At 53.9% G+C, this 14,691-nt stretch overlaps 16 non-coding genes across 16 annotated transcripts; all 16 read left to right on the top strand.

Moving 5' to 3' along the window:
* The first annotated feature begins 7,092 nt into the window (after positions 1–7,092).
* Positions 7,093–7,164, top strand: Trnah-gug (transfer RNA histidin (anticodon GUG)). Its single transcript has one exon. It is a non-coding gene; the product is annotated as a tRNA-His (tRNA).
* Positions 7,165–7,603: 439 nt separating this feature from the next.
* Positions 7,604–7,685, top strand: Trnal-uag (transfer RNA leucine (anticodon UAG)). The gene has a single exon. It is a non-coding gene; the product is annotated as a tRNA-Leu (tRNA).
* A 444-nt stretch (positions 7,686–8,129) lies between these two features.
* On the top strand, positions 8,130–8,201 carry Trnae-cuc (transfer RNA glutamic acid (anticodon CUC)). Its single transcript has one exon. It is a non-coding gene; the product is annotated as a tRNA-Glu (tRNA).
* A 374-nt stretch (positions 8,202–8,575) lies between these two features.
* Trnah-gug (transfer RNA histidin (anticodon GUG)) lies at positions 8,576–8,647 on the top strand. The gene has a single exon. It is a non-coding gene; the product is annotated as a tRNA-His (tRNA).
* A 439-nt stretch (positions 8,648–9,086) lies between these two features.
* Positions 9,087–9,168, top strand: Trnal-uag (transfer RNA leucine (anticodon UAG)). Its single transcript has one exon. It is a non-coding gene; the product is annotated as a tRNA-Leu (tRNA).
* A 444-nt stretch (positions 9,169–9,612) lies between these two features.
* Positions 9,613–9,684, top strand: Trnae-cuc (transfer RNA glutamic acid (anticodon CUC)). The gene has a single exon. It is a non-coding gene; the product is annotated as a tRNA-Glu (tRNA).
* Positions 9,685–10,058: 374 nt separating this feature from the next.
* Trnah-gug (transfer RNA histidin (anticodon GUG)) lies at positions 10,059–10,130 on the top strand. The gene has a single exon. It is a non-coding gene; the product is annotated as a tRNA-His (tRNA).
* Positions 10,131–10,596: 466 nt separating this feature from the next.
* Positions 10,597–10,678, top strand: Trnal-uag (transfer RNA leucine (anticodon UAG)). The gene has a single exon. It is a non-coding gene; the product is annotated as a tRNA-Leu (tRNA).
* A 444-nt stretch (positions 10,679–11,122) lies between these two features.
* Positions 11,123–11,194, top strand: Trnae-cuc (transfer RNA glutamic acid (anticodon CUC)). Its single transcript has one exon. It is a non-coding gene; the product is annotated as a tRNA-Glu (tRNA).
* Positions 11,195–11,543: 349 nt separating this feature from the next.
* Positions 11,544–11,615, top strand: Trnah-gug (transfer RNA histidin (anticodon GUG)). Its single transcript has one exon. It is a non-coding gene; the product is annotated as a tRNA-His (tRNA).
* Positions 11,616–12,081: 466 nt separating this feature from the next.
* Trnal-uag (transfer RNA leucine (anticodon UAG)) lies at positions 12,082–12,163 on the top strand. Its single transcript has one exon. It is a non-coding gene; the product is annotated as a tRNA-Leu (tRNA).
* Positions 12,164–12,607: 444 nt separating this feature from the next.
* On the top strand, positions 12,608–12,679 carry Trnae-cuc (transfer RNA glutamic acid (anticodon CUC)). Its single transcript has one exon. It is a non-coding gene; the product is annotated as a tRNA-Glu (tRNA).
* A 374-nt stretch (positions 12,680–13,053) lies between these two features.
* Positions 13,054–13,125, top strand: Trnah-gug (transfer RNA histidin (anticodon GUG)). Its single transcript has one exon. It is a non-coding gene; the product is annotated as a tRNA-His (tRNA).
* A 466-nt stretch (positions 13,126–13,591) lies between these two features.
* Positions 13,592–13,673, top strand: Trnal-uag (transfer RNA leucine (anticodon UAG)). Its single transcript has one exon. It is a non-coding gene; the product is annotated as a tRNA-Leu (tRNA).
* Positions 13,674–14,117: 444 nt separating this feature from the next.
* On the top strand, positions 14,118–14,189 carry Trnae-cuc (transfer RNA glutamic acid (anticodon CUC)). Its single transcript has one exon. It is a non-coding gene; the product is annotated as a tRNA-Glu (tRNA).
* Positions 14,190–14,563: 374 nt separating this feature from the next.
* Trnah-gug (transfer RNA histidin (anticodon GUG)) lies at positions 14,564–14,635 on the top strand. Its single transcript has one exon. It is a non-coding gene; the product is annotated as a tRNA-His (tRNA).
* Positions 14,636–14,691: the final 56 nt, after the last annotated feature.

Raw genomic sequence — 14,691 nt, 5'->3', positions numbered from 1 at the left:
CACAAGTCTCTTCGGAGGCGTGGGTTCGAATCCCACTGCTGCCAAACGTGTAATGTTTCCTGCATCGAAGTCACATGCACTCATTGCCCGCAAAGGAAACAGCACAACAAGGCGTGAGCGTCTGCTTCGTGAAGTGTCGTAGAACAGTACATGGTGCAACGGCAGGATTTGTAGGCGCCTTTTGCTCTCATCACTGCTGGCGTTCGTCTCCACGATATGCGTCCAGAGCATGCCGCTCTATAGCGTGCGAGAGTGGATTTTTTACAGTTGTCGTCAGTTAATCGTGGGTGGTTGCTGCGTTCGCTGGAGGAGCACTGGCGTTGTAATCCGGTGTAGTCTAGTGGCTAGGATACCTGGCTCTCACCCAGGTCCCCCTGCGGGTTCGGGGGTAAGAATAGGCCCGCGGTATTCCTGCCTGTCGTAAGAGGCGACTAAAAGGAGTCTCAAACGTTTTGGCCTTAATGTGATGGTCCCCATTAGGGTTTGACCTCCATTTTTCCAAATTCCACTGAAGTACGAGCCTTTTGGGGAAGGACACCTTACGTGGTGCACCATGTGTCCTCTGTGCCCTACGATCTTGGCACTCTTGATCGTCTTTGCGTCGTACCTGCACCCTCCATCCCTCATTTTGGGCATAGACACCTGATGTATTGTGTAAGTACCGCCCTTAGTGCGTCACCACCAGCACCTACGATCACTATGGACTACCCATGGCACCCAAAATCCAGCACGGTAGCCAGCCCGTTGTGGTGGGGTCGTCATGTACCCTCTAGGTTGTAGCCCCCTGACAACACAGGGATCGTACTGCCGATGCCTGAGCTGACACCTCCCCACGTAAGCCAAGGAGTCGATGCTCGTCTCTCTGGGGCATCGGGACTCCCGGCAACGGCCATCCTGCCAGGTGGCCTTTGCTGTGGCTGGGTGGCGCCCGTGGGGAGAGCCCCTGGTCGGAGTGGGTGGCATCGGGGCGGATGCCCCGCAATGAAGCGGGTGAAATCTCAATCTGGTGGTCGTCCGACCGCCAATGTCTCTAAGCGTGGTAAGGTGGAATTTAACGCTGTGACATATAACCCGAAGTCGTTCCCTTCCCTAGCCACACCATGGGAGGAACGTAGGGCTGCAGACAGACAGGAGCCGTATTCGCCACGATACCTTGTATGCAGCAGAACTGATGGGGATTCGTTTTTGGGGACTAAGCCTCTTTTCTTCGTGCACAATCTCGAAGATAAGTTTGGGGAAGTGGCATCTCTTTCCAAAATGAGGAGCGGGGCCATTTTGATACAAGCAGCTTCATCTGCGCAGTCCCAGGCATTACTCGCCTGTGAGAAGCTCGGTGACATCCCCGTCACTGTCACTCCCCATAAGTCCTTAAATTTGGTCCAGGGGATTATTTTTCATAAAGATCTTCTGCTACAGTCTGATGACGAGCTACGTGAGAACCTGGCACGACGAGGTGTACACTTTGTCCGTCGTGTCTTTCGGGGGCCGAAGGATAATAGGGTCGCTACCGGTGCTTTCATCCTGGCCTTTGAGGGCGACTGCTTGCCTGAGAAAGTCAAGGTCATGATATACCGGTGCGATGTCAAGCCCTATGTCCCGCCCCCTATGCGATGCTTCCAGTGCTGGAAATTCGGACACATGTCCTCCAGGTGCACTTCCAGCCCCACGTGTCGTGATTGTGGACGACCTCCACATCCTAATGCTCCATGTGCTCCGCCTCCCACCTGCGTTAACTGTGGGGAGCATCATTCTCCCTGCTCACCAGACTGTGCAGTCTATCAACGAGAGCGGAAGATACAAGAAATTAAGACCTTGGACCGTTTAAGTTACCAAGAGGCGAAGAAGAAATTAGAACGACTCAACCCCACACCTATGTTGAGGAGTTATGCTACTGCCACACTGCCGCCACCAGCTCCTGCACAGACTCCCTTCTCTGTTGGCCCACAGAGAAATCAGGTAACGTCTGCCCCACCGCTGGGACAGGCCGCTCTCTCTTCCACTGCTCCCAACACACCGAGTTTGGGAGCAGTGTGCCCCAAGCAACCGGGGACGTTGGTCCCCACCTCTCAGCCGGAGCGGCGTCAGCCCTCTCCGGCTCCTCAGCCGGGGAAGCGACAGCTCCCTCCGGCTGCTCAGCCGGGGACGCAACAGCCTCCTCCGGCCTCACTTGTTCGGAAGGGATCCCTTGGGGGCGTCCCTTCCAAGGACTTCCCCAGTGTCTCACAAGACACTAGCCAGTGGCTGAAGAAGCCACCCGCTGCTGGTCGAAGGGCTTCACGCTCTTCCTCTGTTCCTGATGATGCGTCAGGAAAGCCCTCCCAGCATGACAACCCTCCTCCCAAAGACAAGAGAGAGAAAAGGAAGCTCTCCAAGAAGGGTAAGGACCCAGTGGTTCCCGCACCAACGCTCCCTGTCAGCTCAGCCTCTGAGGACGAGGTCGAGCTCTTTGCGTCCCCTGATGACCTGGATCTCGCCGTCTCCTCCGAAACGATGGCCGTAGTGACTTCCGTCGCTCAGTCGGTGGCAGCATGTGACCCTGCCAAGTAATTTGCCTTTTCAGTGCCTGCATGCCCCTACCGGACACGCTTTGTACAATCCTCCAGTGGAATTGTGGCGGTTATTTTAGCCATCTCCCTGAGCTACGACAGCTCCTAAGCCTGACACCTGCTTTCTGCATTGCCCTACAGGAAACCTGGTTCCCGGCAATGCGGACCCCTGCTCTTCGTGGATACAGGGGCTATTACTGCAACCGCAGCACTTACAATTGTGTGTCAGGTGGAGCCTGCGTGTATGTCCTTACCTCTGTATATAGTGCTCCTGTGCCCCTTCAAACATCGTTGGAAGCTGTGGCTGTCCGTGTAAGGACTACCCAGGACATAACCGTCTGCAGTGTCTATCTCCCTCCAGGTGGTACAGTCTCCCTGACCGACTTGGCTGCACTTGTCGCCCAACTCCCCACGCCTTTTCTTCTCCTGGGGGATTTTAATGCCCACAATCCCCTGTGGGGTGGAACGAAGGTTACTGGCCGAGGCAGGGAGGTCGAGAATCTCATCTCCCAACTCGACCTCTGCCTCTTAAACTCTGGCGCCGCCACACATTTCAGTGTGGCGCATGGCACGTTCTCGGCCATAGATCTGTCGTTGTGCAGCCCAGGGCTTGTACCATCGGTCCACTGGAGAGTCCACGAGGACTTGTGTGGTAGTGACCATTTTCCGATCTTCCTTTCACTACCACAGCGTCACTCCTTTGCGCGCTCGCCTAGATGGGCATTTAGCAAGGCAAACTGGGACACGTTCTGCTCTGCTGCCACTGTTGACTCTCTCCCCCATGGTACCATCGATGTGGCGGTTGAGACACTGACTGCAGCGATTGTTTCCGCTGCGGAACGTACCATTCCTCGTTCGTTCGGGTGCCCCCGGCGAAAGTCGGTGCCTTGGTGGTCTCCAGAGGTCGCTGCCGCCATTAAAGAACGTCGGCGGGCTCTTCAGCGACATAAGCGGCACCCGTCCTTGGAGAACCTCATTTTATTCAAACGTCTCCGTGCTCAGGTACGGAGGCTTATCAAACGGCGGAAACAGGAGTGTTGGGAGAGGTACGTTTCCAAGATTGGTTCCCGTACTTCCCCCTCCCAGGTGTGGCTGAAGATTCGGCGCATCTTTGGATTGCAGTACTCTACAGGTGTCCCAGGGCTTACCATCAACGGGGCAGTATCCACCGATGCCGATGCAATCGCCGAGCATTTCGCTCAGCACTATGTTCGGGCCTCTGCGTCGGGGAATTACCCGCCTGCGTTTCGCGCGCTCAAACGCCGGGAGGAAGGCAAACGGCTTTCTTTCGCTTCTCGCCACCCTGAGGCGTATAACGCCCCATTTAGTTTGTGGGAACTCCAGAGCGCCCTGGCACAGTGCCCCGATACAGCCTCTGGGCCAGATGGCGTCCACAATCAGATGCTAAAACACCTGTCCCCGGACTGTCAGCGATGTGTTCTTGCCATCTTCAACCGCCTATGGGGTGGTGGTGTCTTTCCGTCGCAGTGGCGAGAAAGTACCATCATTCCGGTGCTGAAGCCTGGTAAGCACCCGCTTACTGTGGATAGTTATCGGCCCATTAGCTTAACCAATACTCTGTGCAAGCTGCTGGAACGCATGGTGAGTCGGCGGCTGTGTTGGCTGCTCGAGTCTCGGGGTCTCCTGGCTCCATGCCAGAGCGGCTTCCGTCAGGGCCGTTCCACCGCCGATACTTTGGTCCTCCTTGAGTCTGCAATCCGCACTGCTTTTTCCAGGCGCCAACACCTCGTCTCCGTCTTTTTCGACCTCTCCAGAGCATATGACACGACGTGGCGGTACCATATTCTCGCCACGTTGCACGGGTGGGGTCTCCGGGGCTCTCTCCCCATTTTTATTCAGAATTTTTTATCTGTTCGGACATTCCGCGTTTTAATTGGCACCTCCCATAGTTCACTTCATATCCAGGAGAACGGCGTTCCACAGGGCTCTGTATTGAGCGTGCCCCTTTTCCTTGTGGCCATTAATGGCCTTGCAGCAGCAGTAGGGTCGTCTGTCTCGCCCACGTTATATGCTGACGATTTCTGCATCTTTTTCAGCTCCTCCACCATTGGCGTTGCAGAACGTCGGTTGCAGGGAGCCATACGCAAGGCGCAGGCGTGGGCCCTAGCCCATGGGTTTCAGTTTTCTCCTGCGAAGACTTGTGTTATGCACTTTTGTCGGCGTCGCACTGTCCATCCCCACCCTGAGCTTTATCTTCAGGATGCTAAGCTAAGGGTTGTTGACACTTACCGTTTTCTGGGACTGCTGTTCGATGCCCGGCTTACTTGGCTTCCACATATTCGTGAGCTCAAGCGTCAGTGCTGGCAGCATCTGAATGCCCTCCGCTGCCTCAGCAACACAACTTGGGGTGCAGACCGTAACACGCTGCTGCAGCTCTACAAAGCCCTTGTGCTGTCCCGACTGGATTATGGGAGTGTGGCGTATGGCTCAGCGTCGCACTCAGCATTGCAACTGTTGGACCCCATTCACCACTGTGGGGTTCGACAGGCGACAGGAGCATTCCGCACCAGTCCTGTTAATAGCCTACTTGCTGAGGCTGGGGTTCCTCCGCTCCACATTCGGCGTCAACAACTCTTAGCCAACTATGCTGCCCACGTCCGTTGTTCTCCCCGTCACCCTAACTACCGTCTCCTTTTCACCGATGCGGCAGTCTATCTTCCACGCCGGCGGCCGCGATCAGGCCATGCAATTGGGATCCGTGTTCAGTCCCTGCTTAGTGAACTCGAGTCTTTGCCTCTTCCATCTGCTTTTCAGGTCCGCCCACATACACCACCTTGGTGTATCCGTCGGCCGCAGCTTCAGCTGGACCTCTCCCAATGGCAAAAGGATTCAGTTCCTCCTGCAGTCTTGCGCCGCCAATTTCTTGCTCTCCTCGACGAATCCCGTGACTCGGAGGTTATCTATACCGATGGCTCGATGGTTGATGGCCGTGTGGGGTACGCTTATGCTCATGCGGACTATGTCGTCCAGCGCTCCTTGCCGGACGGCTGCAGTGTTTACACTGCAGAGCTAACAGCTATTTTTCGTGCCCTTGAGCGTGTTCGTACCAGCACTGGCGAGTCTTTTGTCATTTGCAGTGACTCTCTCAGTAGTCTCCAGGCTCTTGACCAGTGCTACCCACGCCATCCCATTGTTGTTGCCATCCAGGAATCCGTTCATGCTCTTGCACAACGTGGCCGTTCAGTGGTGTTCATATGGACCCCGGGACACGTTGGGATAGCGGGCAACGAACACGCCGACAAGTTAGCTAAAGAAGCCACCCGCAAACTGCCGTTGGAGATCGGCCTCCCGGCAACTGATCTCCGATCGGTGTTACGCCGTCGGGTCTTTGGGATGTGGGCCGACGAATGGCGCACCCTGTCTGTACCCAACAAGCTGCGGCGTGTAAAGGAGGCCACGACTGTGTGGGGTTCCTCCATGCGGGCCTCTCGGAGGGACTCTGTGGTTCTCTGTAGGCTCCGCATTGGACACTCTTGGCTGACGCATGGTCATCTGCTGCGTCGAGAGGACCCCCCTCATTGTCGCTGTGGTGCGCTTATGACGGTGGCCCATATATTGTTGGACTGTCCTCTTTTAACCGCCCTCAGGCGAACTTTTAATCTCCAGGGTGCTTTATCATCTCTCTTAGGTGACAATGTCTCTATGGCAGATCGGGTTTTAAGTTTTATTCGCGCAAGCGGCTTTTATAGGTCCATTTAAATATTTTTTTTTTTTTTTTTTTTTTTTTTTTTTTTTTTTTTTATGAGCTCTCTCTTTTACTTAGTTTTGTGTTGTGATTCGACTCCGCCCTAAACTTTTAGGCTGGAGGTTTTAACGTGTTGCAGAGTGGCTGGCTCATCCTATTATTTTCGTGATCAGCCAGCCACAGTTCTCTGCTGTGCAGTTTTAATTCCATCTGCCTTTGTTCTCTATGTTGTTTTTGTTGCTGTGCTCTGTTTTCCATGTTGTCTTACAATGGCCCATGGGGCTTTTCTTCCCCTGGAGTTTTTCTTTTAGTGCTTCGCTTGACTGGTGGATAGTTCCCCTGTGCTCTGTGTTTTTCTGAAACAAGGGACCGATGACCTTTGTAGTTTGGTCCCTTTGATCTTTCACCCAACCAACCAACCAACCATCTCACCCAGGAGTCCCGGGTTCGATTCCCGGTACCGGAAATGCGCGTTTTTGTTGCTCCTCTTATGCGACTTGTCTCGACTTTGCTCGACTGACGCTACGCTGACGCGTGCAGAAAGCCACGTTAAGTATGATTCGTGGCAACACCCGACGGCGAGAGAGATGCTGTGTCTGTCCACTTGTTATCGAGTCACATGTCTGTAGTCAAGAGGCTTGGAGGACTGCAAGACATTGCCACGGAGGTGAATGCAGCTAACCACTGTAGTTAGTGTCCCGACAGCGCAGGCACGTTCATCTGCTCGTATGCATGTGATGGAGACCGTGTCTGCCACTGCTGTGGCGTACACCTTGGCCTAGGCTTTGCTGTGTATCGACACTTGCATTCCAGCCAGCTGCTTTCGGGGGCGCCTCCGTGGCCGTGATCGTCTAGTGGTTAGGACATTGCGTTGTGGCCGCAATAACCCAGGTTCGAATCCTGGTCACGGCAATTTTGAAAGTTTTTCCTTGCTGCCGTTGCATTGACGATAGTGCACGAGTACTCGAAATCACAGTGCTTTCTTGGTTTTTCACTCGTGTTCCGCAGGCCGCAGTTTGTACTTGAGCTCACATATGTTTGTTACATGGAGCATTCTAGCTCCGCCTGACAGGTACAGCTACGATACTTTAGTGGTTACGGAAAGCCCAGGTTCGAAACCTGGTCACGGCACGAAAACGTCTCTTGATGCTGTCTCCTTAACTACGACAGCTACAGACAAGTGGCGTCGCTACCATATGGCGGGCACGGCATTTTCTTGTTGTGGGTGGCCTAAAGAGACGCTTCCAGTGGGAGAGCAGTGAAAATACATGGCACGGCGATTGCCAAGATACTTCCATTTCGAAGTGATCTTTGTAGTACAAAGGGAACGTTTTGCCGCCGCTCTTGCAAGGGTAACGTGGCCGAGCGGTCTAAGGCGCTGGTTTTAGGCACCAGTCTCTTCTGAGGCGTGGGTTCGAATCCCACCGTTGCCAATTTTGGCGTCTCATTTTTGTGCCGTTGCTGTGTGTTCTCGTGGAGTAGGACGCAGCTCATGTGACGCGCGTGTTGCGTAGGTAGCGTGGCCGAGCGGTCTCAGGCGCTGGTTTCAGGCACAAGTCTCTTCGGAGGCGTGGGTTCGAATCCCACTGCTGCCAAACGTGAAATGTTTCCTGCATCGAAGTCACATGCACTCATTGCCCGCAAAGGAAACAGCACAACAAGGCGTGAGCGTCTGCTTCGTGAAGTGTCGTAGAACAGTACGTGGTGCAACGGCAGGATTTGTAGGCGCCTTTTGCTCTCATCACTGCTGGCGTTCGTCTCCACGATATGCGTCCAGAGCATGCCGCTCTATAGCGTGCGAGAGTGGATTTTTTACAGTTGTCGTCAGTTAATCGTGGGTGGTTGCTGCGTTCGCTGGAGGAGCACTGGCGTTGTAATCCGGTGTAGTCTAGTGGCTAGGATACCTGGCTCTCACCCAGGAGGCCCGGGTTCGATTCCCGGTACCGGAAATGCGCGTTTTTGTTGCTCCTCTTATGCGACTTGTCTCGACTTTGCTCGACTGACGCTACGCTGACGCGTGCAGAAAGCCACGTTAAGTATGATTCGTGGCAACACCCGACGGCGAGAGAGATGCTGTGTCTGTCCACTTGTTATCGAGTCACATGTCTGTAGTCAAGAGGCTTGGAGGACTGCAAGACATTGCCACGGAGGTGAATGCAGCTAACCACTGTAGTTAGTGTCCCGACAGCGCAGGCACGTTCATCTGCTCGTATGCATGTGATGGAGACCGTGTCTGCCACTGCTGTGGCGTACACCTTGGCCTAGGTTTTGCTGTGTATCGACACTTGCATTCCAGGCAGCTGCTTTCGGGGGCGCCTCCGTGGCCGTGATCGTCTAGTGGTTAGGACATTGCGTTGTGGCCGCAATAACCCAGGTTCGAATCCTGGTCACGGCAATTTTGAAAGTTTTTCCTTGCTGCCGTTGCATTGACGATAGTGCACGAGTACTCGAAATCACAGTGCTTTCTTGGTTTTTCACTCGTGTTCCGCAGGCCGCAGTTTGTACTTGAGCTCACATATGTTTGTTACATGGAGCATTCTAGCTCCGCCTGACAGGTACAGCTACGATACTTTAGTGGTTACGGAAAGCCCAGGTTCGAAACCTGGTCACGGCACGAAAACGTCTCTTGATGCTGTCTCCTTAACTACGACAGCTACAGACAAGTGGCGTCGCTACCATATGGCGGGCACGGCATTTTCTTGTTGTGGGTGGCCTAAAGAGACGCTTCCAGTGGGAGAGCAGTGAAAATACATGGCACGGCGATTGCCAAGATACTTCCATTTCGAAGTGATCTTTGTAGTACAAAGGGAACGTTTTGCCGCCGCTCTTGCAAGGGTAACGTGGCCGAGCGGTCTAAGGCGCTGGTTTTAGGCACCAGTCTCTTCTGAGGCGTGGGTTCGAATCCCACCGTTGCCAATTTTGGCGTCTCATTTTTGTGCCGTTGCTGTGTGTTCTCGTGGAGTAGGACGCAGCTCATGTGACGCGCGTGTTGCGTAGGTAGCGTGGCCGAGCGGTCTCAGGCGCTGGTTTCAGGCACAAGTCTCTTCGGAGGCGTGGGTTCGAATCCCACTGCTGCCAAACGTGTAATGTTTCCTGCATCGAAGTCACATGCACTCATTGCCCGCAAAGGAAACAGCACAACAAGGCGTGAGCGTCTGCTTCGTGAAGTGTCGTAGAACAGTACGTGGTGCAACGGCAGGATTTGTAGGCGCCTTTTGCTCTCATCACTGCTGGCGTTCGTCTCCACGATATGCGTCCAGAGCATGCCGTTCTATAGCGTGCGAGAGTGGATTTTTTACAGTTGTCGTCAGTTAATCGTGGGTGGTTGCTGCGTTCGCTGGAGGAGCACTGGCGTTGTAATCCGGTGTAGTCTAGTGGCTAGGATACCTGGCTCTCACCCAGGAGGCCCGGGTTCGATTCCCGGTACCGGAAATGCGCGTTTTTGTTGCTCCTCTTATGCGACTTGTCTCGACTTTGCTCGACTGACGCTACGCTGACGCGTGCAGAAAGCCACGTTAAGTATGATTCGTGGCAACACCCGACGGCGAGAGAGATGCTGTGTCTGTCCACTTGTTATCGAGTCACATGTCTGTAGTCAAGAGGCTTGGAGGACTGCAAGACATTGCCACGGAGGTGAATGCAGCTAACCACTGTAGTTAGTGTCCCGACAGCGCAGGCACGTTGATCTGCTCGTATGCATGTGATGGAGACCGTGTCTGCCACTGCTGTGGCGTACACCTTGGCCTAGGCTTTGCTGTGTATCGACACTTGCATTCCAGGCAGCTGCTTTCGGGGGCGCCTCCGTGGCCGTGATCGTCTAGTGGTTAGGACATTGCGTTGTGGCCGCAATAACCCAGGTTCGAATCCTGGTCACGGCAATTTTGAAAGTTTTTCCTTGCTGCCGTTGCATTGACGATAGTGCACGAGTACTCGAAATCACAGTGCTTTCTTGGTTTTTCACTCGTGTTCCGCAGGCCGCAGTTTGTACTACCACTTCATCACAAGTGTAACCTCCTTGAGCTCACATATGTTTGTTACATGGAGCATTCTAGCTCCGCCTGACAGGTACAGCTACGATACTTTAGTGGTTACGGAAAGCCCAGGTTCGAAACCTGGTCACGGCACGAAAACGTCTCTTGATGCTGTCTCCTTAACTACGACAGCTACAGACAAGTGGCGTCGCTACCATATGGCGGGCACGGCATTTTCTTGTTGTGGGTGGCCTAAAGAGACGCTTCCAGTGGGAGAGCAGTGAAAATACATGGCACGGCGATTGCCAAGATACTTCCATTTCGAAGTGATCTTTGTAGTACAAAGGGAACGTTTTGCCGCCGCTCTTGCAAGGGTAACGTGGCCGAGCGGTCTAAGGCGCTGGTTTTAGGCACCAGTCTCTTCGGAGGCGTGGGTTCGAATCCCACCGTTGCCAATTTTGGCGTCTCATTTTTGTGCCGTTGCTGTGTGTTCTCGTGGAGTAGGACGCAGCTCATGTGACGCGCGTGTTGCGTAGGTAGCGTGGCCGAGCGGTCTCAGGCGCTGGTTTCAGGCACCAGTCTCTTCGGAGGCGTGGGTTCCAATCCCACTGCTGCCAAACGTGTAATGTTTCCTGCATCAAAGTCACATGCACTCATTGCCCGCAAAGGAAACAGCACAACAAGGCGTGAGCGTCTGCTTCGTGAATTGTCGTAGAACAGTACGTGGTGCAACGGCAGGATTTGTAGGCGCCTTTTGCTCTCATCACTGCTGGCGTTCGTCTCCACGATATGCGTCCAGAGCATGCCGTTCTATAGCGTGCGAGAGTGGATTTTTTACAGTTGTCGTCAGTTAATCGTGGGTGCTTGCTGCGTTCGCTGGAGGAGCACTGGCGTTGTAATCCGGTGTAGTCTAGTGGCTAGGATACCTGGCTCTCACCCAGGAGGCCCGGGTTCGATTCCCGGTACCGGAAATGCGCGTTTTTGTTGCTCCTCTTATGCGACTTGTCTCGACTCGTGCAGAAAGCCACGTTAAGTATGATTCGTGGCAACACCCGACGGCGAGAGAGATGCTGCGTCTGTCCACTTGTTATCGAGTCACATGTCTGTAGTCAAGAGGCTTGGAGGACTGCAAGACATTGCCACGGAGGTGAATGCAGCTAACCACTGTAGTTAGTGTCCCGACAGCGCAGGCACGTTGATCTGCTCGTATGCATGTGATGGAGACCGTGTCTGCCACTGCTGTGGCGTACACCTTGGCCTAGGCTTTGCTGTGTATCGACACTTGCATTCCAGCCAGCTGCTTTCGGGGGCGCCTCCGTGGCCGTGATCGTCTAGTGGTTAGGACATTGCGTTGTGGCCGCAATAACCCAGGTTCGAATCCTGGTCACGGCAATTTTGAAAGTTTTTCCTTGCTGCCGTTGCATTGACGATAGTGCACGAGTACTCGAAATCACAGTGCTTTCTTGGTTTTTCACTCGTGTTCCGCAGGCCGCAGTTTGTACTACCACTTCATCACAAGTGTAACCTCCTTGAGCTCACATATGTTTGTTACATGGAGCATTCTAGCTCCGCCTGACAGGTACAGCTACGATACTTTAGTGGTTACGGAAAGCCCAGGTTCGAAACCTGGTCACGGCACGAAAACGTCTCTTGATGCTGTCTCCTTAACTACGACAGCTACAGACAAGTGGCGTCGCTACCATATGGCGGGCACGGCATTTTCTTGTTGTGGGTGGCCTAAAGAGACGCTTCCAGTGGGAGAGCAGTGAAAATACATGGCACGGCGATTGCCAAGATACTTCCATTTCGAAGTGATCTTTGTAGTACAAAGGGAACGTTTTGCCGCCGCTCTTGCAAGGGTAACGTGGCCGAGCGGTCTAAGGCGCTGGTTTTAGGCACCAGTCTCTTCGGAGGCGTGGGTTCGAATCCCACCGTTGCCAATTTTGGCGTCTCATTTTTGTGCCGTTGCTGTGTGTTCTCGTGGAGTAGGACGCAGCTCATGTGACGCGCGTGTTGCGTAGGTAGCGTGGCCGAGCGGTCTCAGGCGCTGGTTTCAGGCACCAGTCTCTTCGGAGGCGTGGGTTCCAATCCCACTGCTGCCAAACGTGTAATGTTTCCTGCATCAAAGTCACATGCACTCATTGCCCGCAAAGGAAACAGCACAACAAGGCGTGAGCGTCTGCTTCGTGAATTGTCGTAGAACAGTACGTGGTGCAACGGCAGGATTTGTAGGCGCCTTTTGCTCTCATCACTGCTGGCGTTCGTCTCCACGATATGCGTCCAGAGCATGCCGTTCTATAGCGTGCGAGAGTGGATTTTTTACAGTTGTCGTCAGTTAATCGTGGGTGCTTGCTGCGTTCGCTGGAGGAGCACTGGCGTTGTAATCCGGTGTAGTCTAGTGGCTAGGATACCTGGCTCTCACCCGGGAGGCCCGGGTTCGATTCCCGGTACCGGAAATGCGCGTTTTTGTTGCTCCTCTTATGCGACTTGTCTCGACTTTGCTCGACTGACGCTACGCTGACGCGTGCAGAAAGCCACGTTAAGTATGATTCGTGGCAACACCCGACGGCGAGAGAGATGCTGCGTCTGTCCACTTGTTATCGAGTCACATGTCTGTAGTCAAGAGGCTTGGAGGACTGCAAGACATTGCCACGGAGGTGAATGCAGCTAACCACTGTAGTTAGTGTCCCGACAGCGCAGGCACGTTGATCTGCTCGTATGCATGTGATGGAGACCGTGTCTGCCACTGCTGTGGCGTACACCTTGGCCTAGGCTTTGCTGTGTATCGACACTTGCATTCCAGCCAGCTGCTTTCGGGGGCGCCTCCGTGGCCGTGATCGTCTAGTGGTTAGGACATTGCGTTGTGGCCGCAATAACCCAGGTTCGAATCCTGGTCACGGCAATTTTGAAAGTTTTTCCTTGCTGCCGTTGCATTGACGATAGTGCACGAGTACTCGAAATCACAGTGCTTTCTTGGTTTTTCACTCGTGTTCCGCAGGCCGCAGTTTGTACTACCACTTCATCACAAGTGTAACCTCCTTGAGCTCACATATGTTTGTTACATGGAGCATTCTAGCTCCGCCTGACAGGTACAGCTACGATACTTTAGTGGTTACGGAAAGCCCAGGTTCGAAACCTGGTCACGGCACGAAAACGTCTCTTGATGCTGTCTCCTTAACTACGACAGCTACAGACAAGTGGCGTCGCTACCATATGGCGGGCACGGCATTTTCTTGTTGTGGGTGGCCTAAAGAGACGCTTCCAGTGGGAGAGCAGTGAAAATACATGGCACGGCGATTGCCAAGATACTTCCATTTCGAAGTGATCTTTGTAGTACAAAGGGAACGTTTTGCCGCCGCTCTTGCAAGGGTAACGTGGCCGAGCGGTCTAAGGCGCTGGTTTTAGGCACCAGTCTCTTCGGAGGCGTGGGTTCGAATCCCACCGTTGCCAATTTTGGCGTCTCATTTTTGTGCCGTTGCTGTGTGTTCTCGTGGAGTAGGACGCAGCTCATGTGACGCGCGTGTTGCGTAGGTAGCGTGGCCGAGCGGTCTCAGGCGCTGGTTTCAGGCACCAGTCTCTTCGGAGGCGTGGGTTCCAATCCCACTGCTGCCAAACGTGTAATGTTTCCTGCATCAAAGTCACATGCACTCATTGCCCGCAAAGGAAACAGCACAACAAGGCGTGAGCGTCTGCTTCGTGAATTGTCGTAGAACAGTACGTGGTGCAACGGCAGGATTTGTAGGCGCCTTTTGCTCTCATCACTGCTGGCGTTCGTCTCCACGATATGCGTCCAGAGCATGCCGTTCTATAGCGTGCGAGAGTGGATTTTTTACAGTTGTCGTCAGTTAATCGTGGGTGCTTGCTGCGTTCGCTGGAGGAGCACTGGCGTTGTAATCCGGTGTAGTCTAGTGGCTAGGATACCTGGCTCTCACCCAGGAGGCCCGGGTTCGATTCCCGGTACCGGAAATGCGCGTTTTTGTTGCTCCTCTTATGCGACTTGTCTCGACTTTGCTCGACTGACGCTACGCTGACGCGTGCAGAAAGCCACGTTAAGTATGATTCGTGGCAACACCCGACGGCGAGAGAGATGCTGCGTCTGTCCACTTGTTATCGAGTCACATGTCTGTAGTCAAGAGGCTTGGAGGACTGCAAGACATTGCCACGGAGGTGAATGCAGCTAACCACTGTAGTTAGTGTCCCGACAGCGCAGGCACGTTGATCTGCTCGTATGCATGTGATGGAGACCGTGTCTGCCACTGCTGTGGCGTACACCTTGGCCTAGGCTTTGCTGTGTATCGACACTTGCATTCCAGCCAGCTGCTTTCGGGGGCGCCTCCGTGGCCGTGATCGTCTAGTGGTTAGGACATTGCGTTGTGGCCGCAATAACCCAGGTTCGAATCCTGGTCACGGCAATTTTGAAAGTTTTTCCTTGCTGCCGTTGCATTGACGATAGTGCACGAGTACTCGA

This window comes from Schistocerca cancellata, unplaced genomic scaffold (genome assembly GCF_023864275.1).
Source record: "Schistocerca cancellata isolate TAMUIC-IGC-003103 unplaced genomic scaffold, iqSchCanc2.1 HiC_scaffold_686, whole genome shotgun sequence".
Taxonomy (NCBI): domain Eukaryota; kingdom Metazoa; phylum Arthropoda; class Insecta; order Orthoptera; family Acrididae; genus Schistocerca; species Schistocerca cancellata.
The sequence above is the reverse complement of the archived record's forward strand: the minus strand, read 5'-3'. Positions and strand labels throughout refer to the sequence as shown.